Here is a 27,741-nt window from a genome sequence, read left to right on the forward strand (position 1 = left end):
TTCCTTGAAGACTTCCAGAGCAAAAACATATTTCCCAGAGTAAAGAAACTCAGCCTCAAGAAATTCAAGATAGTAACATAGAAATCCTGAGTTTCTGGCATATTGCTCGCTCTACTCAATTTACACCAGTCCTCACCATCATGTGAACCAATTCCTTACAAGTAAATCTCATCAACAGATACATATAGAAAGACAGAAACGTACATCTGCATGTGTATTTGTCTATCTATCTATCTATCTATCTATCTATCTATCTATCTATCTTCCACCTGTAAATCATTTCTCATCTATCTCTTGCTATTTATAATTTATTATAATTTTTAATTTATAATTTGCTATCCATGTCTATCAATCTATCTGTAATCTACCTATCATTTACCTGTCAATCATTTATTATCTATCTCTTGCTAATTATCATCTACCTATTCGTATCTATCTATCTGTCTATTGATCTATCTGTAATCTACTTATCATCTACCTGTCAATTATTTGTCTCCTATCTCTTCCTGTTTATCATCTACCTATTCATGTATATCTATCTATCTATAATCTACCTATCATCTACCTCTCTGCCAATCATTTGTCATCTCTCTTTAGCTATTTATCATCTACTTAGTCATGTCTATCTTTATCTACCTATCTATCTATCATCTATCTTTCAATCATCTATATATCTATCTGTCTGCCTCATTATCTATCTATCCTATTGGTTTTGTTTCTCTGAAAAACTCTGACCAATGCAATCAGTGTGAAGGGACCGATCAATATGACTGATAGCTTGAGGACAGATTAATATACTTCCCTAGTGTTTCATTGGCACTGTCATGATCTTTTAAGTATTTTATCAGGCTTATCCAAATTTGTATTTCCTAAAGTTTTAACTTTTGATTAAGGAAATGCATGGTCAGAAATATAACATTCTTATAAGAAACACTACTTACCAGTCACTTTAATATATCAATCAAGAATCATTTTTTCCTGTGATTCAGGAGGTGAACACATGTTTTGGCTATGATGAATTCATGTGAAAATCATGTACAATCCAGTGAAATGAATTATTGTGCAATTAATATCTGAATGCATTTGTATGGTTTTTGGCTTATAACCTGTCTCTCAACCATCTAGCCATGCATGAATACTAACAGGCTTGTCTTATTTATAGTAGGAACACCTAATCATTGTGTTATTCTAAATTTTTATTTGTATTTCCAGATTATAAACCCAGCCGCTAATTTAGACTGTTGTTAAGAAAAGCAATACAGCTGTTTTATTTTATCAAAGGTAATCCAGTAAATTTAATAGATTTGGTGCCAGAAAAAAATCTCTTTACACAAACATAGCCTCTACAAGTTACAAGTTAAAAGCAACATTTGTTTATTTATAATAGCAAACAATAAACAGTTTTAATATCTGCAACTGTCTTACATTATTTTATGCAGTATGCCATAGCTGAGAAAATCTTCTCTACTTTTTTCCTATCCAGTTAATGAATATATTTTAAGTATTAAATGGAAGAATTAGATTCTTAGGAGAGAAAGAACACATATAAAAAGATGTTAATATTTAATAATGGAAGTTGAAAATGTATTACAAAATAAAGTAAGAAATTTTATTATTTCCAAGAGTATCCTTTTCATAAATTATTTTTCTTGGTTCCTTGTGCTGTTTAAATTTTCTTGAATTATTTGCAATGATATTGCTCTGCAGATATCTGAATTATGTCATATCTATAGATCCCATGAGTATGTAGCCATAGCAACGAACAGCACAGGTAATGGTTCTGATTTTGTAAGATTCATGAGCCCTTGAAATTAGACCTTTCTGATTTTAAGAAAAAGAAAAGAAACATCTCTACCTATAAGAATTAAGAATATTAAATATTTTACATGCTATGTCACATGTACGTAATGAATGCTTGGAAGTAAATGTGAGGATAAATTCAGTATGCAGTGGATAAAACATATATTCTAGTTTGAAAAGTCAGAAGTGCACATTGAAAGAGAAAATCTATAAACCTGTTTCACATTAGTGGAAAAGTAGTGTGAATTATATTACAATTTGCAGGTACATATATGTATTTGTTACTGTAAGAACTTGCATAATATGTAAAGAAAAGCTTTGCTTTACATGAGTAACATTTTGCTAAGTGATGTCTAAATCATCATGAATTCTCAGTCAGATCAACAATAATGGCATTTTATTGTAGGAGAGGAATATCCTAATGAATGCAGCTTAATCTGGCATTTTCAGAAGTGGTTTTTCATCAGGTGTGGCACCTGGGTTAACAGCTGATTTTTGCCTACATCATACTTTGATTCTGAGAAAACGTTCCACTAAGATACATAAAATTATTAGGATCTGATGTAAACTTCTGAGGGCATATATTATGCCCATTTTCTAAGGCAATACTTAAAACAAAAAATTTTTAACAGCAGTAAACTCTATTCTTGTGACCACCTCATTTTCCTCCACAAAATTGCCAACTTATCTCTATTACTGCATGACTTTTTGTTTTGTTTTGTTTTGCTAGAGACAAGGCCTTGCTTTGTCACCCAGGCCGGAGTGCAGTGGAGCCATCATAGCTCACTGAAGCCTCAAACCAACTACTGGGCTCAAGTGATCCCCTTACCTCTGCTTCCCAAGTAACTGAGACTATGGGCATGTGGCACCCTACCTGGCTATTTTTTTTTTTTTTGTACAAACAGGTTCTCACTATGTTGCTCAGGCTAATCTCAAGTGATCCACCCACCTCAGCCTCCCAAAGTGCTGGGATTATAGGCATGAGCCACCATACCCAGCCCTAAATGACATTCAATTTTGGAAATATTCCACCAATTCAATCCAGACTAAATTATTTGTACCATTCCTTCCTTTTGATCATCCATTACTTTTAAGTATCAACATTCAACTCTCTTTGCTTCCTCATAGTTTTGTATATTACATCCCTCTTCCTTTATCCCTAGTTCTTCTTTAAGCAAATTGACAGTGGAATCTCATTAAACCTCTTTGCAGATGTCTCATCTTGCTCCCTTCCTTCCTGCTTCTATATTTGTCATTTAGAATTTGAGGCCTGCTAAAGACAAAGCCACACATTTCTTCCAGCTCCTGTGTGGGAAGGTCAAAGATCTGTGTGTGTGTGTGTGTTACTGACATGTCCTTTCCTGTAAACACTGTACCCGGGCCATAAGATCTTGCTTCCTGAAAATGGTAATACTGACTGCATTCATGTGTTGACTGTGTTCTCTGGGTCAGCCATTTCATGGGCCCTTGGAAAGTGTGTTTTATCTAATTGTCACAGATACATGATAAGGGTAATGTTTTTTTCATCATCCCCATTTTATAGATGATTGAGATGAGGTTTCTTTAAGTTAGGTGACTGGACCCATAGTGGAAAAATTAGTTCTTCATTCTAGACAATGTCTTAGAACTTTTCCAGCTCTGATGTTCAAAATTTTAATTTTGTCATGAAAATAAGTAAAATGAATCTCCACTACAGAAGTGGTGAATAGCTTATCTTGGTTGAAGAAAAGTTTGCATTCTAAGCTAAACTTACAGATTGTGGAATCCTGACTTCTATAGAGAAAGTGAAGAAAGTTTGAGAAAATTTCTCACATTCTCTCCTTGATTTCTTCCCCATGAATTTGCATTGAGGACCAAGTTCCGCCTCTAAAGACAAATCCTATGATGTTGAAACAGCCTTTTCCTAAGGTAAAATTAAGTCTCATTTTCATGGAATGTTAATTTTGATGCTCTGAAGAAATAAAAAACCTATTTAGTGATCAAATAAATCTGGGAGTCTTGGACTAAATAAAACTGAAATGAGTTTTAATTTTTTTGTTGTTATTTGTGGTTTTGTTTGCTTGTTTTGTAAAAGTCATGAGTTCCTAGAGTATGTGATATATTCAGTCTTGTCCCTGAGATGGTGAAATGATATGCATGCATTCACAAATTTATCAAACTGTAGAACTCTGATTTTTTTTGGATGCCCCCAATACCTATCAATAAATCTCAAAATTGTTTCTCTAAGGGGCTGCTATGTTACGACATTTTTTAAAGAATGCCCTGATTAATGTACAAATACCCCAAAATGACTCCTAAAATAAGCCAATGACCTTACCTCAGCCCGGGGTTCATTGGCTGCATACTAGAATCAAAGTTGGCCTTGAGAGGAACTTTAGAACACATTGTTGCCACAATCTGTTGGAATTTTGGAAGCTGCCCAGGTTATTCTAATGGGAAACCAAGGTTGTGAAGCACTAGCTTAGACTGAGCACAAAATTGGGTTATCAGACTGCTGTGCAGTTGTGCTTGGGACTTGTGGGTGGATTCTTGGGAGGTGAGAGTTGGGAGGAAGAAATTAATAGAGATGAGGTAATGGGCGGAGGAGATCCAGAGTCTGAGGAAACATCCATTAAGGAAAAGTTAAAACCGTGCATAAACTTTATGAGAACAAAAAGGGTTTTGACATTGGCATAGGAACTATTGAAAAAGAGAAACTTCTAAAAAATGAAGGGAATACATGTTCTTCCTCTATATTATACTTTTGCTGTTTGCCTACCAGTCCCAGCTACTTGGGGACAGGTAGTGAGGTGAATATTTAACTCCAAGTATACACAGTTAGCAAGCATTACAATAGTTCTATGTTTGTGTGATTTATACTGTGCCTATCACATGGCAGTATCAATAAACATTCATCAAAGTAAACAGGGAGCCCTTATTTTTAAACTCTAAATTAACACTTTATGAAGTGTTAATTTAGAGTTTAAAAATATTAAATATTAACACACATTCATTAAGAATCAGCAGCATGCTAGTCATGGTAATTGTTAAATCAATTCCAAATTATAGATTTTACTCCTATGAAATTTCATACCTCTAGCAGTATGTGCAAGCCACGAATAATATGCTTTCTCCCTGCCTAGGCACTGTTATATTCATTAAAATGCGTTCAATTTCTCTTTAATTTGTAAACTGAAGCAAGCAGTCAATAAGATTCCCTGCAACCTATTTATTCACCTGCCTTTGTAGCTGCTGTGCAATGCTATTCCTCTACAGGAAATGGATCTTTCTTTTCCAATCTTTAATAATTAAGCAAGTGTGATTTTCCCCTCTTTTAGTTGCTTCAGCACTCTCTAATTGGGTGGGTCTATTTTGTATTCTATTATTTAACTTCAATCTCCTATTTCCTCATGAAATAAAAATCACGTGTTCAAGTACCTTGCAAAAAGTACATGGTAAGCTGGTAAGCTTTCTTTTAAAACAGTGTCTACCTTCAGAGAAACAGCTTTGGACTATAAATATATTTGAGTGAGGGTTAAAATGCAAAACCAATTTTGGTTTTGCCTCCATGCTTCAGATCTAAAAGTCATTAATTATTTATTTTCATCCTGAAAGCATTTTTTTCCATCTATACAATGCCCAAGCCTCTCAAGGAATTTTAGGCAATAAAGGGGAAAAGTTTTTTCTGTTTTTGATAAATAATATTAAGAATAACTGTAGAGGAAAGGCATTGGGAGTATTTCCATGATGTACTGTGAGCATGGGTCTATTAGCCATGCATTATTTAGTATATTTTATTTGGGGAAATACACTGTGAATTTGGGTTTTTAAAGAGAAGTTTTGGACATGGTGTTTTGCATCTGAATTCTGCTTTTTCACTAGACTGCATTTGCAGCAATGCGTGGCTGCAAGTCCCCCACGGGCAACTTTCATCTGATGCCTGCACTCATTCTTGGTTTGACACTCCAAGCCAAGTCACATTTGTTCCCACCAAGTCAGACAACTTTGGATGGCTCTCTGATTCTCACTATATCTTTGTCCTGCCAATGCCATAAAATGACCAGAGATGGCCCACACAATTTACAAGAAAGGACATGGGCAAGTCTCTTGCAAAGTAAGAAATAGCTAGCTTGCCTTTGGTATTTAGCATTGTTTAAATTCATTTGCTCTTTTCTCACCTCACTCCTGGCTAGCTCCTCAGGATTTAGAGTGCTGATGCCCAAGTATTGCACTGTAATTGTTCTGGATCTGAGCAGCCATCCCTGACCTCCCTGCCTCCACTGTACATTTTCCCCCAGAATTACATCTCCCTCCTTTTCCTCTTTTTTTCCCATCATAATGCTTCCATCAGGCAAACCCATAACAAATTAAGATGCCTGAAATACTTAATGGAAAGAACAATACTTTATTTTTCAAAATAAAATAAGCATGTAGTATAAACATTGATTTAGTTTTTAGTGTTATTTCAGGTTGTTTTCTTTACAACTTGAATATGTCTTCCTCTTTCAAGGTTTGGTTTCAAGGTCATCTTCCTCATATCACCTGCTGCCATGTACCCTATCTTCAGGCCCCACTCTTTCTGGAAGGATTCTTTCTTATATAGAGGTGTCATCACTTTTTTCTTAGCTTCATTTTATTCTGCCTTGGAGAGTGAGTTGCTGACATATCTTTATTGATATAAGCTACATGATGGCAGCAGTGAAGTGTCATATTACCTTATCATTTTTAGTAGAAACAATAATTCTTCCATGGCCAGGTTTCAAAAACTCTTGGCATAGAAGTCATTGCTTTTACTGAAACATTCTGTTTTAAAACCAGCTGGATGTGGTGGGTCACATCTGTAATCCCAACATTTTGGGAGGCTGACGTGGGAGGACTGATTGAGCCCAGGAGTTTGACACCACTGTGGGCAACATAGGCTGATGATATCACTACAAAAAATAATGATAAAATAAAAATTAGTCAGATTTGGTGGTGAATGCCTGTGGTCCCAGCTACTTGAGAGGCTGATGGGAGAGGATTGCTTGAGCCCAGGAGGCAGAGGCTACAGTGGGCTGTGATTATGCCACTGCACTCCAGCCTGGTGACAAAGTAAGACCCTGTCTCAATAAATAAATAAATAAATAAATAAATAAATAAATAAATAAATAAACAAATAAAGTTTCCTCTTTCCCCTCCCACAGTGCTAAAGTTTGCCTACAGACCCATGCTGAAAGGCTGAAAGGATGGATTAAGGTTTTCGTCCCCAGATATAGAGGTCTGAATTTAAGAATATTGTTGGTGTTGTAAATAATTTGTGTGAACACTGACTTTTTAAAAATGCGATTTTAAAATTTACAGCTTAATAAAACTGCTAAGTTTTATCCATCTGGCGGAATATAATACTTAAAGCAGAAAAAGGACGTCTACTCATAACTTGTTTATCCAAAAATTGTATTTGGGACCACTATGTAAAATAAATAGACTGAAAAATGATAGCATCTCTGTAAAAGCAAGGATTTGTGGTCTTTTCAGCAACTTGAATAGTTACATTTCTCTTCATAAGTTGAATGATTTACCGTGTTTTCTATTTTTTTGGTTAAATGAATCATATTTGTCTATTTCTAACTTCTTTTAGGTTTATGCAGAAACTCTAAAGTTGGGGAGGAAAAGCATTGTATTAACAAGGCCTATGTTCCCATAATGAAGGTAAACTTTTGCTTCTACAAGTTTAATTTGGAAAGCACAATTTATAACACTATAAAGAGATGTCTCTCTTGAATCCAAAGGCCTTATCATTTCTTTTCCATTCGACATCTGCAGAGTAAGAGTAAATATTTCTTAATTTAGAGGAAGGTAAGGCTATTTTTCAAGTGAATCCACTAAATTAATCCACTGGAGTAGGCGTTATTTCCTTCATCACCCGTCTGCCTTAAATATAGTACCTGCACAGACGAAGCAAATGCAAAAATAGCTTCAGATTTAAATAGGCGATATTGTCTCACATATAAAAGATGAGTCTTGTCTGTGATATAAAAGTAGCTATTTAATACTTTTAGCAATTTTCAGTGGCTTTGTTTTTTTATATAGTTCATGTATTTGAAATGTAATTAATGGAAAGGTTTAGCTTTGTCCTTCAAAAGATTTTCATTTTTCTAGCAGGCTTGAGTCACTTGCTAATAATAAACATGCTGTATTTTTAGCTACATATCCATCTATTCTCTGTCTAATTCATTTATTTATTTACAGCTTCTCCTGTCCCTAAGCTTCTAAGGTGGTAGCATATTAGGAAATGTTATCCTTATTGTGTATTTATCTCAATTTGAAGATATCAGAACTCTGTCATAGGAAGATTAAACTGTCAAGAAAAGGCCAGGTGTGGTGGCTCATGCCTGCAATCCCAGCACTTTGGGAGGCCAAGGCAGGCAGATCACTAAGGTCAGGAGTTTGAGACTAGCCTGGACAACATGGCAAAACCCCATCTCTACTAAAAATACAAAGACTAGCCTGGTGTGGTGGTACATGCCTGTAATCTCAGCTACTTGGGAGGCTGAGGCTCAAGGATCACTTTAACCCAGGAGGCAGAGGTTGCAGTGAGCCGAGATCACACCACTGCACTCCAGTCTGGGTGACAGAGTGAGACTCTGACTCTAAATAAATAAATAGTGAAGAAATGGTTCAGGTTGGAAATCTGATTCTGGTCATGTATTTAATAAAATATCCAGGATCCAAAATATTTCAACCACATTTACATATTATTATTATGTATACAAACACGCCCATACACAGCACAGATTTACACTGGGTTCCAGCTTAAATTGACTCACTCAGGTGCACTTCCCTGGCCTCTTTAAGAGAGGGGTCATGTCTCTTGTTGTGCCTTATCATAGATGAAATTATAAGCTCATAGTTGAGGTCTCTTCTTTGTTTCTAACATATAGGACTGAGAGATGAAACACAATATGTAAAAATGGAACAGTATTAGTAAAATTCTCAAATGAGGAAATCATCTTCTTAGGAATAAAAACCAGACAGGAACTCAACACAGTAATGGCCAGGAACGGGTGGACTCTAGGCCCAAGAGCCGGGAGACATCCAGAGTGTAATTCCTAGAAAATGATGTAAGGTACCCCAGGGGTCTAGGAAACAGAGCCCTTTCTTTCTAGAAATAAGAGAGTTTGAAGACAGCTACTGACCATTACTCAGAGCTGATATTTCTATGAAACTGAGATCCTAGGGAGGAGAAAGGGAGCTGACACAATATCACCACCAAGAACCGAGCTGAGCAGGCTGCAGATTCAGTGAATAAATTTGTGACCATGCCACTCACATCTTCGGGTGGGAGCTCCAACCACGGAGGATAAGACCATAGAGAAAAGTAAGAGGACAAGAAAACAGACACATGAAGACAAATGTGTTAGCAAAGAAGAAAGAGAGACAGAGACAGAGTGAGAAAGACTCATCTTATTCACCAGAAGATCCAAATCCCAAAACAAATGCAAAAAGAATCAAGAAGTAGAAAATGCAGTCTGTCAAATTAACCACAAGTTTACATTTTAAAATAGACATTAAGTGAAATTCCTTAGAATGAGGGAAGCATTCTCTAGAGGAGCAGTTGCCTTCAGTACAGGATCCCTAATGCCTCTCGAGACCACAAGGGAGAAGCAAAGGAAGACACATGCAAGAAAAAAAAGCAACCATGAAAAGAGCAAAGAAAATCATGAAACAGAGACAGGCAGGCACCAAATAAAAGCAAGTAAATATAGAAATTACAAAATTAGATCTACAGAAACAAAAAAGATATAGTAAATAATATGGTTTGGCTCTGTGTCCCCACCCAAATCTCACCTTGAATTGTAATAATCCCAACATGTTGTGCGAGGAATCTGGTGGGAGGTAATTGAATCATGAGGTTGGGTTTTTCCCATGCTGTTCTTATGGTAGTGAATAAGTCTCATGAAATCTGATGGTTTTATAAATGGCAGCTCCCATGTACAAACTCTCTTGCCTGCCATTATGTAAGGCATGCCTTTGCTTTTCATCTTCCACCATGATAGTGAGGCTTCCCCAGCCATGTGGAACTGTGAGTCCATTAAACCTCTTTCCTTTATAAATTACCAAGTCTCAAGTGTGTCTTTCTTAGCAGCATGAGAACAGACTAATACAGTAATGGAGGTAAAATATAATACTGTAAAGTGTAGACTCTGCAATCAAAAAGTATAATAAAAAATAGTACAGAGCACACACAAAGAAATAGAAAAATATGGATACATAAAGTGTCACTAGGAGATATGTTTGTGGATATGGGTTAGAGAAAGGAGATGAAAGAAAACCAATGCAACAACGGTTGGATAGATAATGGATGGAAATACTCCTAAATTAAAGAATCATATGAGCTCTCATATTGAAATACATCACTGGAGTACCAAATATGATGATCAGTAAATCCCCAGATTGATGTAAAACTAAAGACTATTGAGAATGAAGATAAAGTGAAGTACCTCCGAAGATATTAAAAACAATTGCAATCCGAAGACTATTAGTCTATTAGTAGATTCACATAAACATCAGGCGAAGTGAAAGGGTCTTGGAGAAGTAGCCTAAGTGCTGAAAAATAATCATCAATTGAAAATCCAATACCCAGCTAACCTCAGATCAAGATGAAGCTATGGAAACCACTTTCAGATATACAAAGACTAGGAATTTATGACCCATATATCCTTAATGAAGAAATTAAGAAGTAAAGTTTTTCAGCAAGAGTAGAGAAATAAAGGGGAAACCATTGTGCAGAAAATAATGGGGATTTCAGATACTGTTGAGCACTGGTAAATTTCATGAGCCATCCACTAAGACCAAAAAAATAAAAATTACAATTATTGTTAGGTAAACCCAATTCTAGAGAAGGTGGTTGTGGGATGTTGTTTTCAAATAGCATAAACATGCTAAAATTTAAATAATTAAAACTTATACTTTATTGGAAACATAAGTATCATGAAATTGTAAACATCAAATATTCTGAATTTATAGATCCCTCTACCTAAAATGCTTTTAACATCAGATTTGTATGTCAACTGTATAGTCCATAGCTGTGAAAATTTGGCAAAAGCACCCAGATTCTGTTGTGTCTGTAAAAACTGACTTACTCTAACGTCTAGGGCTGTGCTACTTAAACTAAATGTGGATATAAATCCTCCAGGAATCCAGCTAAACGCAAAAGCACCCAGATTCTGTTGTGTCTGTAAAAACTGACTTCCTCTAATGTCTAGGGCTATGCTACTTAAACTAAATGTGGATATAAATCCCCAGGAAGCCAGTTAAATGCAAATTCTGGTTCGGTAGGGCTATAGCAGGGCCTGAGAATATGCATTTCTAACAAGCCCCTACGTGGTGCAGGTCTAAAGAGTGCATATTGACTCAGGAGATACATGATAACAGCACTGCTCTCCAGCTATTTCTAAAATAAGTGAATGCTCCTTCAGGATTTAGCTTAAGTGTTTAGACAATGCATTAAGTACAACAAAAACTATAATAAAAAACCAGATGTCACCTATGGCCTATATCACATTTTTCCATTTGACCTCTTGTAAGGTGACCTTATAATCTCCTCTAGGTCAAAAAAAGGATATGACAGTCTTTTTTCTGTAAAGGACAAGATAGTAAATATTTTCAGCTTTAAGGCCAGATGGTCTCTATCGCCACTGCTCAACTCTGCTTTCATTACACTGTAGCGTGAAAGCAGCTATAGACACTATGTAAATAGAGGGATATATGTGGCTTTGTTCCAATAAAACTTTATCTGCAGAAACAGGTGGCAGACAAGACGTATTTCATGGGCCCTAGCTTGCAGACCCCTGGAAAACAGGTTAACCCAAGTCACTAGTCCCACTAGTCCTAAGTAATTTTAGCAGAAAAATCCTCAAATACTCCTTGGTACTTGACATTCTCTATGCACCTCAGTTATTAATCAAGTGCTATTTAACATTATTATTATTTTTTTAGATGGAGCCTTGCTTTATTGCCCAGGCTGGAGTGCAGTGGTGCTATCTCAACTCACTGCAACCTCCAACCCCCGGGTTCAAGCGATTCTACTTCCTCAGCCTTCTAAGTACCTGGGACTACGGCACACACCACCACATGTAGTTAACTTTTGTATTTTTTAGTAGAGATAGGATCTCACCATGTTGGCCAGGCTGGTCTCGAACTCCTGACCTCAGGTGATTCACCTGCCTCAGCCTCCCAAAGTGCTGGGATTACCAGCGTGAGCCACCATGCCCAACCTATTTAACATTATTTTATTTTATTTTTTTGAGAAGGAGTCTCGCTCTGTCACCAGGCTGGAGTGCAGTGGCATGATCTCAGCTCACTGCAACCTGTGCCTTCTGGGTTCAAGTGATTCTCCTGCCTCAGCCTCCTAAGTAGCTGGTACTACAGGTGTGCACCACCAAGCCAAGCTAATTTTTTGTATTTTTAGTGGAGACGGGGTATTATTGAGTTGGCCAGGATGGTCTCGATCTCTTGACCTCGTGATCTGCCTGCCTCAGCCTCACTCTGTCACCCAGGCTGGAGTGCAGTGGCATGATCTCAGCTCACTGCAGCCTCTGCCTCCTGGGTTTCAGCGATTCTCCTGTCTCAGCCTCCCAGGTAGCTGAGATTACAGGCATGTGCCACTATGTCCAACTCATTTTTGTATTTTTAGTTGAGACAGGGTTTCACCATGCTGGCAGGCTGGTCTTGAACTCCTGTCCTCAGGTGATCCGCTCATCTTGGCCTACCAAAGTGCTAGGATTACAAGCATGAGCCACAGCGCCCAGCCTACATTATTCTTAAATGAAACTACCACTGAAGTCCTCAGATCTTGTGCGTGAACACACTCATGGTGATCTCTTGCAGCTGGGTAACTGGAAGTCTTTGAACAGGGGATCTTGGTTTTTCCACGTTCCTCCTTGATTGATATCTCTCTCTGAGCAGTCTGAGTCACCTGACCTTTTTTGTAAGATGCAAGCAAATTCATTCCCAGGAAGGTTAAGCCTGTTACCCAAGGACATAAATCTAGTTTGTAACAGGGTTGTGTCTGGATCCCAGCTTTCTGATTTCCTTGTCCAATCATTTTCTTACCATACAAATAGTAGTCTCTGTTTCCTGTTGAATATGTCTACTTCCAGCCCTTTTGGATGTTCACCCTTTTCCTTAATGCTTTATGGTACTCGTCTGTATACCAATGTATTTTACCTTTTTCTACAATGGTTTTTCATCAACATAAGAAGTTGCAGGAAAAATGTAAACGGCATCAAATATTCAATACTCTTTTTCCCTTAAAGAGAAGTCGTCTACATAAACAGAATTAGAGTGTGATTTCCTATAATAACAAAGTCTTCCTTTACTAGGAAGAAAGTCTATGGGGCTTTTTCACAAGCTCTGACTGCGATTTTCAGACAAGCAGTATATAGCTAGCAGCTATCCTTGATAATGCAGGCATGACAAAGGGGAGGACAAAGAAACCCTTCTTTTTGTACTGGGTTTAAAAGGCCTTTGCTGATATAGATATTTTTGTTTTATAATCCATTCTGTGATGTCTGGGAGCAATTTCTTTCTCTGACCTCCTCTTCCAATGACAGGCATGGTTATCTGTTTCCCAGTGGCAGCACTTAGAGCGTCTGTCCGCAGAGCATCTGTGTGGTGATAAGGAGTGGCGGTTCAGGCCACTTCATCTTTTGCACCATGCCCCTCACCCAGACGAATCTTATTCTTCAATTTTTCCCTATACACTTGCTCTTGAAATGAATGTTGCAGCCTTTTTACAAAGTACTCTATTGTTGAGGTTAAAATGCTTAGAGATATCTGATTCTAATTTTTCACAGAAGATGCCACCTCACACATTCAGTTAATAAATAAAACAACTGGGTCATAGAGAAGCTCTCGAGGAAGAGTGGAAAGGGATAAATGAAGTAAGTTTGAGTCTCCAATCGTGAGGCTCAAAAACAGTGATTGCATTTTTACCATTTTGACATCATACCCTCTTTTCAGACATACAAATATGTTTATTGAATGTGTATAGTCACAAGAGACAAGGATGATATGCATTTTAAAATATGTATATTACAAGGGTCTTTCTTAGTGAAATTCATGCACGCCCTGCATTTTGAGAGCTTCTTCTTGCTGTTAGCCTGGCTAAATAACACACAAATTTATAATTCATGATACACAAGAGGGAAAATGAACAAAATAATATCATAGAATATGAACCTTGCCTTCCAGAGATGCAAATCCGCCCGTGCTCTTTTTATGACTTGGATAGAGTCACTTAGTCAAAATAACTTAGAGTGGAGAATGCCCGAATGCTTTGGCACCAGTGAAGCTGTGTGAGGTTGCCAGTAAAATTCTTATGTTCCAAATGCATAGAGATGAAAGTTAGCATTAAAAGGCATTACCTCCTTCCCAAAATTTGGGACATCCATTCACTGACAGTCCTCTGATATTACTTTTCAGTCTGGATTCCTTTAAACTTGGAGTTGAAGAGATACTACTGAATCTTGGTTTCATCAAGGGTACCCTTGTAGAATGGCATGTACAGTTGCTAATCCAGTGGCCTCCCTTAGTCCTTCAAATAAATGTTATTGTCCCATGCCACTTCTTTAAAGCACCATGTGTATTAGGTTGGTGCAACAGTAATTGCAGTTTTTGCCATTGAAAGTGATGGTGATAACCACAATTACCTTTCCACCAACCTAATAGATAAAAGAATTCATTATAAAAGAGAAAACATATTAACCAGTGTCTTACTTATTTGCAGTTATATAAATAATGGCATTGCCTAAAAAAATGTTTCTATTTTGATCTGAAATTCATAGCAATGCCCATTTCTAGAAAAAACAAAGAGTGCCTATTCTAGCAACTCATGGTCCTGACATGAGGTTAGAAGTTCATTCTTACTCCTACTAGCCCAGCAATATATGACACTTTATACAGCAATGCACACCTCTAGCACAGCATGTTATTATCCTAAAAGAACAAAGAAAATGGGAGCTAGATCACACCTCAGACCCTCTCATCCCTTTTCTTTCCCGCTTACTGAGGCCAGTGACATTTGGAAGACCAGTGTGTAATTTTCTACATTGGACAAGCCTGGTTTTATTCTTGGTCAACCTTGACAATTTCCTCCTTTGTAAAATGGATGTATTGGTATCTAGCTCACAGGGAAGGTGTGGAGATTCACCTGAGGATACACATAAACAGCTAAGCAGAATGCCTAGCCTTTAAAAGGTCTTAGGTAACCAGAACTGCTTTTTCTCCTTGTATCTCCCATGAAGGCATGGACATCATCAAGCCTTCCCTGACCGCATGAACAAGATAGGTCAATCCCACCCCAAACTCAAGATAATTTGGAATCAGTACTGTGTTGCAAAACATAGTTATGGCACTGACAGTGCATTAGCTGCTTATTTTGGTTCAAAATGTTATGAAAATGCAAGAGGAATCAGATGTTACTTTGAGCATTTGAAACACTTATGGCAGAGGAACTTGAAAAGAATATATCACTTTCATTGGTTTTCTAGCCCTTTGTCACAAGGTGATTTTATTCTTGCACATCTAATGACCAGGAGAAGTGATGATGGTTTCATTAGCACCTGTGGCCCCATATGGTGCCTTAAACATGACCAGTATAAGCATGCTAATTTTCTTAAAGGAAGCAAAATTAAACTGTGTTTCTTATTAGAGGTGGGAAACAGGTGGTCAACATTATCATTCTTGCTAAACCTTATGGTTTCCAGATTTAAACCACGTTTTGAGGTCTGTTAAAGGCTGTGGAATGTGGACTCTGTTTAGTCAACATGTAATTCACTATTCTATTTCCTTTTCAGTGATTAAAGTGAAAGTCAGGTTATTCCAGGAGTTTTCTATTGGAGTGAAAAAGAAAGAGACAGTGGAGGAGAAATTTTACTTATTGAAAGGAATATTAGCCAGATGACTCTTTGAGTGACTGCAGATGACTGTTCCCTAAGTCTAGCTACTTCTTTTCTCTGAAAACCTTTTTTTTCCTGTTTTCATCCCCTAAGTCAGGATCCAGAACTTTTTATGGTTCTTCTATGTGTTTGATTTTCAAACTTTGACTCCTTCAAGATAAAATTTCCTAATCTATGCAGAAAGAACATTCATGATTCTTTCTGACTTCCAGGTGTTATAGAACAACAAGGTTTGATTGCCCATTACATGGTAACAAATCAATGCCTCCAAACAGCAGGAGTTGCAGTAGAGAAAGAGTTTAATCATCATAGGGTAACTAAGTGAGGAGATGGTAGGGAACCTTGAATCCACCTCCCTAAGGAGTTTTGGACTGGGGTTATTAAGGGAATTTTGGTGGATAGGGGGCTGAGGAGCTGGAGGTTGCTGATAGGCTGCGATTAGGGATGAAACCATAAAGATGTAGAAACTGCATTTTTTGCATTGAGTCAATTCTTTGGAGGGGGTCTTAAGACAGGCTGGCATCAGTGGACCCAATGGAATGCAGAATCTGGAAAATATATCCAATGGAAAACTTGAAGTTGCTTAATGTTAAGGTACTATATATAGAAACAGTTAAGGAAAGTTAGAACCTTGTGACATGGGCCACATGACGTTTTGGCAGTAAGCAGCTATAAGGAAGTGGGTTGTTGGGCAAGCTGGTTAATGCTTAGCTTTGCTTCTGCTCAAAGCTTAGGCTTTTGCTTAAAAACTACCAATTCAGTTGCATTAATTTCATGGTGATGGCTTCACAGGCACTGTGTTAAGTGCTCATGCTGCATGAATTATTTCCATCTGTATGAGAACCACATGATGTAGGTGCTCATAATATCTCCATCTACAGATGAAGAAATGGAGGTGCAAGGAAGTTAGGTAATTTTTCAGATATACAGGTGGGATGCTCAAAGCCCAGTCTGAACTGGACTGAATGTCTGAACTGGACTCTTCATGCTTCCTCCATCCCTATATCTGCACAAACATGTTCAGACAATGAAGCAAAACAATGCTTGTAAATTATCCAACCCAATGGCAGGTGCAAGAAGGCAATGACAAAATGGGAGTTATCTTTTTCCCTGAAGTAGTCTTATTCCTGGGACTCAGGGTTCTGGTCTCTAGTCTGTGTCCCCTGTGATTCGTTCCTTTCAGTATATAACTTTTGTTCCCTTTATATTCACTTAGGTAGTCACATTACCATTACCTGGAGTGGTGTCCACAACTGTATTCTTCAGCCAGGAGGCTCCATTCTTCCTTAGGCAAGCCTTATTCTTAATCATTTTCTACCTAAAAACCTGTAAGCTGCTTGCAGAGTTTGCTCAACACCTCCTAGAACCTGTATCTTGCTTACATATGGTAAGCATTCAATCAGTAATTGCTGTTTGATCAATACAAGCAATGTAACCCTTCATGTGGATAAGTTTATGGAGTCTTTTCCATTGAGTCTTTTCTTTCCTGTTAAAAATCAACTATTTGATGGACAGACTTGGCTTTGACCATCCCATCTGTATATCTGAAAACTTACTTAACTTCCCTGCAGTTCTATTCCTTCATATGTAGATGGAGATATTATGAATACGTACAACAGGTGGTTGTCACACTGATGGGAAAAATTTATGCAGTGTGGGCACTTAACACAGTGCCTGTGAAGCCATCATCATAAAACTAATGCAACTGAATTAGTAGTTTTTAAGCAAAAGCCTAAGCTTTGAGCAGAAGCAAAACTAAGCATTAACCAGCTTGCCCAACCACCCACTTCCTTATAGCTATTTACTGTCTGAAAGTCATATAGCCTCTGTCACAAGATCCTAACTTTTGTTGGAAAATAGTGGATTTTATAACAGGAAAGAATGCCACAGAGACATATCACAGAAAGGAAAAGAGACAAAATCTTCACAAATGGGAGTGGGGACTTGCACTTGAAGAAAAACGTTGCCTTTCTCAGACTTTGTTAGGTGAGATTCAGTCTCTAACTTAGTGCTTCACTGTCTCTGTTCCTCACAGCATGGGTTAATCTGGTATGAGATACAAACCTATTTCAAGGCAGGGACAAATATAGGACTTCAAATTTTTTTTTCTAATTTGGTATGGGTTATCTATAGAAGTGTAAATGGTTCACAGCAAGAGATTGCTTTTCAGAGAAGTACATGTAAGGTATAGAAATCTCTAGAAGTGTCTGTACCTTAACTTTGAAAAAGAGAAGCATTTAAAAGGTAAGAGCTGTTTTTCCTAAAGAGTCATCTTAGAAAATGTTCTAGATCTTCCTGTACATAATAAGGCTTCTAAAGATTTGAGGTTATTTTTAAAATTGGATTTCAAATATTTCAAACATTAGGATTTCAGAATATTCAGATGTATTTTATTCTCCCAGTATTGCAAATACAAAGGCAACCATGCAGCATAAGAAGAGAACAGGACAAAATGAACATGGACATGACTTAAAAAATTCAAAGTTTAATGACCAAATTTAAATTTGCATTGGAATTGGTAAAGAATGGAACTGACACTAAAAAATAATCAATTTTCTGGCATGCAAAACATGGCACACATTCCCAGAGTGCAGAAAAATAGGACAAATAGAATAACTCTAAAAAGAAATGAAACATACAAATGACGAAGAAAAGAATCAGCTTATAATTAGTGTTCTTGAAGATGATTTGAAAGCAAATGGAGCAGAAATAATATTCAAGATTGTAACAAAAGAAAACTTTTCTATGGTTTAAAAAAACCCAACAACATAGTTGCAGATTAATTGGGATCACTTGGGTTTGAGAAAAATTTAATATAAAGAGATACAAACCAAAATGTGCTATATTATCATAGTTTAAATAAAACTGAAATGACATCTATAATCACCCTGGCAAACAAAGTATGTGGCATGGGGTCAAGGTATTCCTAGACTGGCTCCAAGCTTCTCTGTAATACCAAACAATGAAAGATCAAGTAACATCTGCAGAGTGTTGACAGGTCAGTATTCACGGCCCAAGAATTCAACGCAAAAATTTTCCCCAAGCATAATGGCATTAGAAAGATACACTCAGATATGCTATGGTTCACAATATATACCACATAAATAGCTTTTCTGAAAAAAATTACTTGAATATATATTCCAGTTTACCAACATATAGATTAAAATAATGATCTTGCTTATACTCCCATGATTAAATTATTTAGTTAGTTAGCTTTCTGGACAATTATTGAAAACTTGATTATAATGGAAAGATTGAGCAAAACATAATTATTGAAAAGGAAAAATAGTAAAAATTATAGTTATTGTAGTAACCACTGTTTTGTTATAGATGACATTCACTATATTTTGAAATTCACATCATCTTTTTAAGTCTCATGAGTTAAGCCTTATAGCCTGAACTCATAGAAAAAACAGAGTTGGATGAAGTCATATACACAATATGATGTTGAAATTTTGTAAGGGATGCAACATAGGCATCCCATTTCCTATATCATGACTCTTCCTCATATTTGGCCAAATTCCAGACCAGCAGTTTACAAATGTTTCTACATGCTTTAGAATCATCTGAGGAGCTTCAAAGACAATGATACCTGTGTGCCCCGATCCCTGAGATTCTGATTTAATTTTCTGGGTTGCTACCTAGTATTTCAAGTTTTAAACAAATCCTTGGATGATTCTAAGGTGCATACAAAGTTAAGAACCATAAATTTAGACAATAATACCTGATTTCTTCTACAGAGACTTGGAAATGGTGTGAGAGGAGCAGAAAGAAGTTTAGATCTGCCACTACTCACAGGGAATAATCGACAGCAATTGGTGGGTTTTTCATTTTGGCAACTAGATAAAGATTGGTTGCAGAGTTCTAAATACATTGGTAGGAAATATGAAAGAGTTTCAAGGAGACATTGTGATGGAATAGGATGGAGCTAGGGCAGTGGTGCACATCTAGGGTGATTGCGCCCCCAGTAGACATTTGGTAATGTTTGGAGACAGTTTGGATTGTCATCCCTGGGAAGCATGGAGGTTGACTATTGGTATCTCCTGAGATACTGATAAAAATTTGGGAAAAAGGTATGGATTCCTCCAGCTAGAGAGTGTATGAAAAGATTAATGACATATTCCCTAAACATTTATTTTTTTTTTGCCTGAATCAAAATGACTGCTTATCTATGTGTGCATACACGCATGTATGTGTACATGTGTGCATGTGCACACACATATTCATTTTCACTGTATTTCAATTCTTTATTTAATTTTACTCAAGTTTGACCAAAAGACCCTAAAACAAGTATGTTGGTATTTTGAAAGAAAATTTGTATTTGTCTCCATTTTCTTTATAATCTTTCAACTTTGATCACATACCTGCACTGTTTGTTTTTTCAACTGATAAATTTTTGGTGACATCAAAATTAGATTCAGGAGTGTGCTTTGGAGAGGAAACGCTTGTTGTTCCCATTTTTAAGTATGCTGCAATCCTGAATCTACTCTTTACAAAATTTCCATGTCAACTTGGATATATGATGTTATCTAATTCTGTTTTTTTCCTCTATGTGTTCGGGTTATAATACATAACTCATGTCAACATCATGAGACTTAAAAAAAAAGATAAGTTCTGTAAATTTTAAAATACAGTGTAAAACAGAGAGTGGCATATCACAAAACAGTAGGTACATAACAAAACAGCACATGATGATATCTTCAGTAAATACATGTAAGTGTTGTACCCAGTGTCACGTCTTCAGTTGGTCTCATATCACCAACATTATTTTTGCTTTGTCCTCTTAGTTGTATCTTACAAGGGCTGCATACAATCATTTAAGTCAGAGATAGAAATTCAAATGCCTGCAGGAGACAGGCAACTATCACATAGGCATGATTCAGGCTGAGTGTGAACAGCGGGGAATCAGGGGTGTCTGCAATTGGAGAGTGCTTGTCCATTGCGAGAAGGAGGAGTAGAAGGAGGAAAAGGAGGAGGAAGAACAGGAGGAGAAGAAGGAAAAGGAGGAGAAAGAGGAGGGAGGGAGAAAGGGGAGGGAGGAAAAGGAGGTGGGGGAGGAGGAGAGTAGGAGTGGGAGGGAGGGAAGAGGAGGGGGGAGGAGGAAAGAGGAAAAGTGAGGAGGAGAGGGAAAAGGGAAAAGAGAAGGAAAAGGAGAAGGGTAAAAAGGAAACAGAGAAGGGTAAAAAGAAAGAAAAGGAGAAGGAGGAGGAGGAAGGGGAGAAGAAGAAGAAAAACAAAGAGGAGGAAAAAGAAGAGAAGGTGGAGGAGACAGTAAACATGAGGTCCAGGCTGGCCAAAGCCCCTCTGCAGGCTACCATGGCCCCTTGTGCCTCTCCTGCCCTTGTTCCTACCCATACATTGAAGAGAAAGGGGTAGAATCAGAATCTGTGAGTCTCTAAAAGAAATTTAGACACATCAGATTATTTTGAGTAAAATATGTAGAAAACAAATATTGCTGTATTGAGTGCTTTTCAGAGTATGTATGTGATGCATCTTATGTTCCTCTATTAAAGACCACATGCAAGAAAGTGTGATGGGTGTGAGTGCAGGAAGACAAACCCATTCTGCCCTCCTAGAGGGCAAGTTACTGGTCTAACTTGCTGCTTTAAGGAAACAATATAGGGAGATCACAACAACCTCAAAAGGACTATTCTACAGACAAATGTAAGTTGTGTTGCATTCATAAGTAACTGAAGCCAAAACCCTACTAAGAAGGGCTCTAAAAAAAGGATAATTATTGGCTCATATAACTCAGTGGTAGACCATTAACCTTGTGTGGGGACTGTATTCTTTACCAAGAATTTTAAGCATTCAATAATTGTTGATGACAACTGTGCAAGTTTTCCCTGTTGTAAAATTGTAACACAATTTATTCTAATGAAAGAAAACCATAGACATTATCCTTAACATTGACAGACCAACTGCCTAGAGAAATTCTTTTCTGAAATTGTTTCCTAAAACAATTAATTATTTTATACACAACAGCAATAGGACTAAAAGAAAATAGTATCAGAGATATTACAGAGACCATATCAACAGAAAAAAATGTAAGTTGAAAGTGCAAATTATTTTTAGAATAAATGTTCAGAATAAAGCCTTAGCCAACTACTACTTTTAATTAGCAAAGCTTTAAAAGCTCACTCACTGACTTAGCATAATGTCCTCCAGGTTCATCCATATTGTCACAAGTGGCAGGATTTTTATAGTTGAATAATATTCCACTGGGTATATAGATCACATTTTTAAAATTCCTTTATCTATTGTTGGACATTTGGGCTGTTTTTACATTGTGGCTATTATGAATAATTCTGCTATAAAGATGGGACTGCAGATACCTCTTCAAGATCCTGGTTTCAATTATTTTAGATATATACTCAGAAGAGGGATTCCTAGATCATATGGTAGTTCTATTTTTGATTTTTTGAGGAACCTCCATATGGTTTTTCGTAATGGCTGCACCATCTTACATTCCCACTGACAGTGCACAAGGGTTTCAGTTTTTCCATATCCTTACCAGCACTTTCTATCATTTTTTTTATAATAGCCATCCTAACAAGTGTGAGGTCATATCTCATTATAGTTTGATTTGCATTTGCCTAAGGATTACCAATGTGGAGCATATTTTAATATACCTGTTGGCCATTTGCATATCTGCATTGGAAGTGAAATAAGCCAGTCACAGAAGTAAAAATAATGCGTGATTCCACTTAAATGAGGCATCTAAAATAGTCACACTCATGGAAGCAGAGAATACAATAAGGGTTGCTAAAAGCTGGAGTGGGAAACATGTTCAATGGGTATAAAATTTCAGTTATGCTAGATAATAAGTTCTAGAGATCCGCACATTGATGATGCCTGTAGTTAACAATATGGTATTGTACATTTCAAAATTCATTTAGAGGGGAGATCTCATGTTAAGTGCTCTTACCACAAAATTAATCAATCTATCAATGAAGTAACACAAGGAAACTTTGGGATGTATTCAATTTGTCTATGTATTTGTCAGTTTTCATGCTGCTGATAAAGACATACCCGAGACTGGGTAATTTATAAATAAAAAGAGGTTCAATGGACTCACAGTTTCCACGTGGCTGGGGAGGCCTCACAATCATGGTGGAAGGTGAAAGGCATGTCTTACATGGTGGCAGCAAGACAGAATGAGAACCAAGGGAAAGGGGTTTCCCCTTATAAAACCATCAGATCTTATGAGACTTATTCACTACCATGAGAACAGTATGGGGAAACCTCTCCCATGATTCGATTATCTCTCACCAGGTCCCTCCCACAACACGTGGAAATTATGGGAGCTATAATTCAGGATGAGATTTGAGTGGGGACACAGCTAAACCATATCAGTCTATTACCTTGATTGTGGTGATTGTATCATGGTTATTTGCAAATGTCCAAACTCATTAGATTGTACAGATTAAATATGTAAAGTTATGTGTAGATCAATTATACTTCAGTAAAGCTGTTAAAAAATAAAAACTTAAATAAAATAGAAAGTAAATTAAAGTCTACTCACTGAAAAAAATTACAATATAAAACATAGAATTAGGCCAGGCACAGTGGCTCATGCCTGTAATCCCAGCACTTAGGGAGGCTGAGGTGGGAGGATCACTTGAGGCCAGGAATCTGAGAGCAGTCTGACCAACGTGGTGAAACCCTGTCTCTACCAAAAATATGCAAATTAGCTAGGCATGGTGCCATATGCCTGTAGCTCTAACTACTCTCAAGGCTGAGGCATGAAAATCCCTTGAACCCAGAAGAGGGAGTTTGCAGTAAGCCAAGATCATGCCATTGCACTTGGCCTGGGCGATAGAGACTCTGTCTCAAACAAAAAAAGTAGCATTAGGAAAAATTTATATTAATTCTAAGGCAAAAAATTACAAACTATTTATATAATTTATTTTAAAATTAATAGTTTGACTTAGCTTTTATTTCTGAAAACTATAATACAATATATCTGGGGCAAATCAAGAAAAGCACTTTAAACAATAAAGCTTGTATATTATAAAAGTCACAACTAGATAGTAGAGAAATATTCCATTTAAAAATTGTTAATCTGTATTAAAGGAATCCTGCCAAAAAAGAACTGGGAATCTTTCATGAATTTATAGGCACTATTTGCCATCCTGATCCAATTTTTCTTTTGTTGAAACTGCTTCATTAATTTAATGTGCAAGAAATAAATATTTGATGTGCAATTAGTTGGAGATTATTATGGCCATAATGGAACCTTTCCAAATAAACAGCTGCTCCAGCACTTTAAATGCATGAAAAGCAAGGCACAAAATGGAAAATATAATGAAACACTAGCTCTACAGGAAAAAAAGTTAAAATATTCAATTAGTGAGTAAGGTGGCTGCTCATTTAGAAGTTTGGTGGTGGTTTATCAAAGCATAACAGCATAAGAGCTGCTAAACTTTAGCCAAATATCTATCAACCTAAATTTTCATGGAAACACTCACCTGCAGATTTAACACATTCTTGCCTGACAAGAAAGAGAGTGTTAGGAAAATAGACATTGACAAATTCCACCAATTTCTTCACGTGTTTTATCGCATATATATATATATATATATATATATATATAAAAATACATTTATATATATATATATATATATATATATATAAATGTATTTATATTTGTTGTGTTTTAATTGTTCTATTCTGGCATTTATATATGCACTATAAATATATATTTGTATATCCACATACGAATTGTAATAATTCCACTTTCAGAGGGAATAATCTACCTTAAAAGTTTCACATTGACTGGGCTATTTTAACTTTGAGTGAGCTTCTGAGGTTTCATAGCACATAGGCAGAGCCCAAGAAGGAACTGACACTATTAATTTACTTAAACTCCTTCTGCATTTTACAAAATGTTATCCTCCTTTCAAAATGGACTATAAGATTTGGAGTCAGTTGTCTCTCTTATCTACTGCACTGGAAGCACTCCAGGGCAAATATCTCAGTATCTCCAAACACTGATATAGTTCCTGACACAGAGTAGCTCAGAAGTGTTCATTGAAAGTATGCCTAAAGCAATTTGCAATGCAGATGGGAAAGAGATAGACATTAAAGGGTGAGTATTATAAGCTCCACACATACACATACAAAAAATTTACTTAAATAGATGAATGTCTCCTATTGAGATGGGAGCAAAAGGATGTAATCCCATTGGCACTCCCTTCTACCGGGGACATAATAGCAAAAGGGCGATGGAATTCCTGGAATTGGCAGCATTTGGCTTGTAATTACAGATTTGAATATCAAAAATACTCGGTGGAAACTGCTTATAATGACCAATGTTTTGGTATACTTTTCTAGAAAACTGACTTGGGGCACATTTATTACTTATTGGGGCTCTATTCTATTTTGAGGTTCAATTCTTCAATTAATTACATTTTACTCCTCCACTTTGCTCTAAAAATCCATTGGTCCAAGGGAATTCAATTTTTTAAAATTTTATTTTGCTCTGCTCCCTGCTGCCTCCATGAGTGAAATACACACACATATGCACACACGCACACTCACATGCATACTATGGAGAAGCAAATGAAAGAATAAAGACATTCATGTAACACCATTTTGCCCCAGATTCTGATCCATTCAAATGTGATAGATGGACATCTATCTTGCTACACATGGAGGTAGACTGTCTTGCTACACATGGAGGTAGCAAGACTCATGATGGTCTTTTCATGAGTAGATAGGGTTAATGCTTTGATCCCTGGATTCTGGGTGTACCTGCAATGTGGCTAAGAAGGAAGTGATGCTGAAGGTCTCCCAACGCAAAGTACTCAAAGATCATATGGCTTCTTCCCAGTGCTTGTGGCATTCTCCCCGAAGAATGCAGGCACCATGCTTTGGAGAAGCCAAGCAGCCACACAGAGAGGTCCCACATCAGGTCCTGTGTCAGAAGCCCCAGGTGAAGTCTCAGGGATAGGCAACAAAATCCCCAGACATGTAAGTCATCAGCCTTGTGATGATGGAGCCCCCGGCTATCCTCCCAGCAAGCCAGCTGTTGCACAGAACAGAGGCAAGCTGTGCCTATGGAGACCTGCCCAAATTGCAGATTTGCAGGGGAAAAAAATGATTGCTGTTGATTTCAGCCACTAAATATCATTTGTTATGAAGCAAAATACTACTAAAACACATGTGTGCAGGAGTATGAAACCATTTATTCAATAAACATATTTTTAGCTTATAATGTACCAAAGCTATTCAAATGTGTGGCTTCATTGTTACTCATATCCTGCCATACCCACATTACACAGTAAGAAGAGGAGATGTAGTAAAACATATCTTACCTTGAAGTTATAGCTGAAGTCACTGCTGCTGTTTGGGAGCTTACATTATAATGGATAAAATGGGGACAAATACATAAATTAGTACCATAAAAATAGTATACAGGAGTGCTTTGCAAGTTATTCATTCAATGCATGTGTACAGCACACACCGAGTCCCAGGAATATTGCTTTTCATGCTATAAATGCAGCAGGGATGAAAGTAGACAAGGATCCTGCCGTCAGGAATTCTATATCCCTGTGCATGTCAATAATCACCAGAGAAGCAAACGCACAAGACCCTTTCAGATGAAGAAAAGTGCAGAACACAGCCAGGGCACAGAGTTGAGAGGAATTGTGACCATAGATAGTGAGGGAAACCAGGATCTGTCCCACACAAGATGCTTCTTTGACATAAAAATTATTTATGAGCAAAAAGTAATTTGAAAGCAGAAAATGAAGGAAATGCTGTCCCTGTCCTCCTGCTTTTCTGCCTAAAGACAAGATATACATTCTCCTTTACTGGGAATGACTCTAGATTTATCAGCCCAGTGATGTGATCAGAGGGATCTGCAAACAAAACTTACTCCATTAAGTTTCTTAAAATATATTAACTTTCCCGTCATTTCTGGCCCTTGGAAGCTGAAACCACTTTCCTTTGTCTTACCATTTCTCTACACATGCGTTGTTCTTGGTGGAAGATATCCTGTAAGCCACTGCTTTGAGTTACCTTTCATTGAGATTTCTCCTGTGTGATGTGAACAGCCCAGGTGAATCAGCTTCTGTTTTCCTTCTGTTGACTTTCCTTTTGTTATGGGAGTTCATCCCATCTAAGAACTTATGGAGGATGAGAAAAAGAATATTTCCTTCCTGAAAATAGTTACATAGACTTTTTCCTTAATAAGATGGCATTTAAGCTGAGATCTTATGGAGTAAGGTTGTTGGCCATGATGATACATGAGGAGAGAAAAAGAGAAGAGCAAATGCAAAGACGTTTGAGGGGCTTGGAGAAACAGTCAAAATGTAACCAACAAGGGGGAGGTAGTGAGAGGGAGATCTTCTGGAGAATGATCTCACGTGGGTCTTTATGGGTCACATGTGTGCCAGAGTCTGAAACCATTTATTCAGATTCAGGAAAAGGGGCTTCAATTTTATTATCCCAATTGCTATGGGAAGCTACTGGAAGGTGTCAAGCAGAAGAGTCTAATAATCATTCAGGTAGATTGAGTATAAATCACTTTGACTGTTGAGTGGTGCCTGGGTCAGAATCAGAACAAAGAGACCTAGTTAGAACACTGCAGTTGATCTTCATTATCTGCAGATTCTGCATTTGTAAATTCATCTAGCTGCTACAGTTTATTTGTAACCCCCGAATGAATTCTCCCTGTACCTTTGTGGACATGTGCAGAGTGGAGAAATATTTGAGTACATTCCCAGCTGAGGTTGAGTAAGGAGACACTCTGCCTTTTTATTTCAGTTCTCATACTGGAAATAAGTGCTCTTTTCGTCGTCTATCTAGGGCTATGTTTTTTGTATTTTTGTGCTTTTCGTGGGTGTTTTTGCTCTTTACAATGGCTCACAAGTGTAGTGCTGAAGTGCTGTCTAGTGTTCCTAAACACAAGGCAGTTTTGATGTGCCTTCCTTACAGAGAAAATACATGTCTTAGGCCTCATTTACGCATCAGTGACAGCACACTTGTGTGTGAGTTCAACATTAGCAATTCAACA

This window comes from Callithrix jacchus, chromosome X (assembly GCF_049354715.1).
Source record: "Callithrix jacchus isolate 240 chromosome X, calJac240_pri, whole genome shotgun sequence".
In the NCBI taxonomy this organism is placed as follows: domain Eukaryota; kingdom Metazoa; phylum Chordata; class Mammalia; order Primates; family Cebidae; genus Callithrix; species Callithrix jacchus.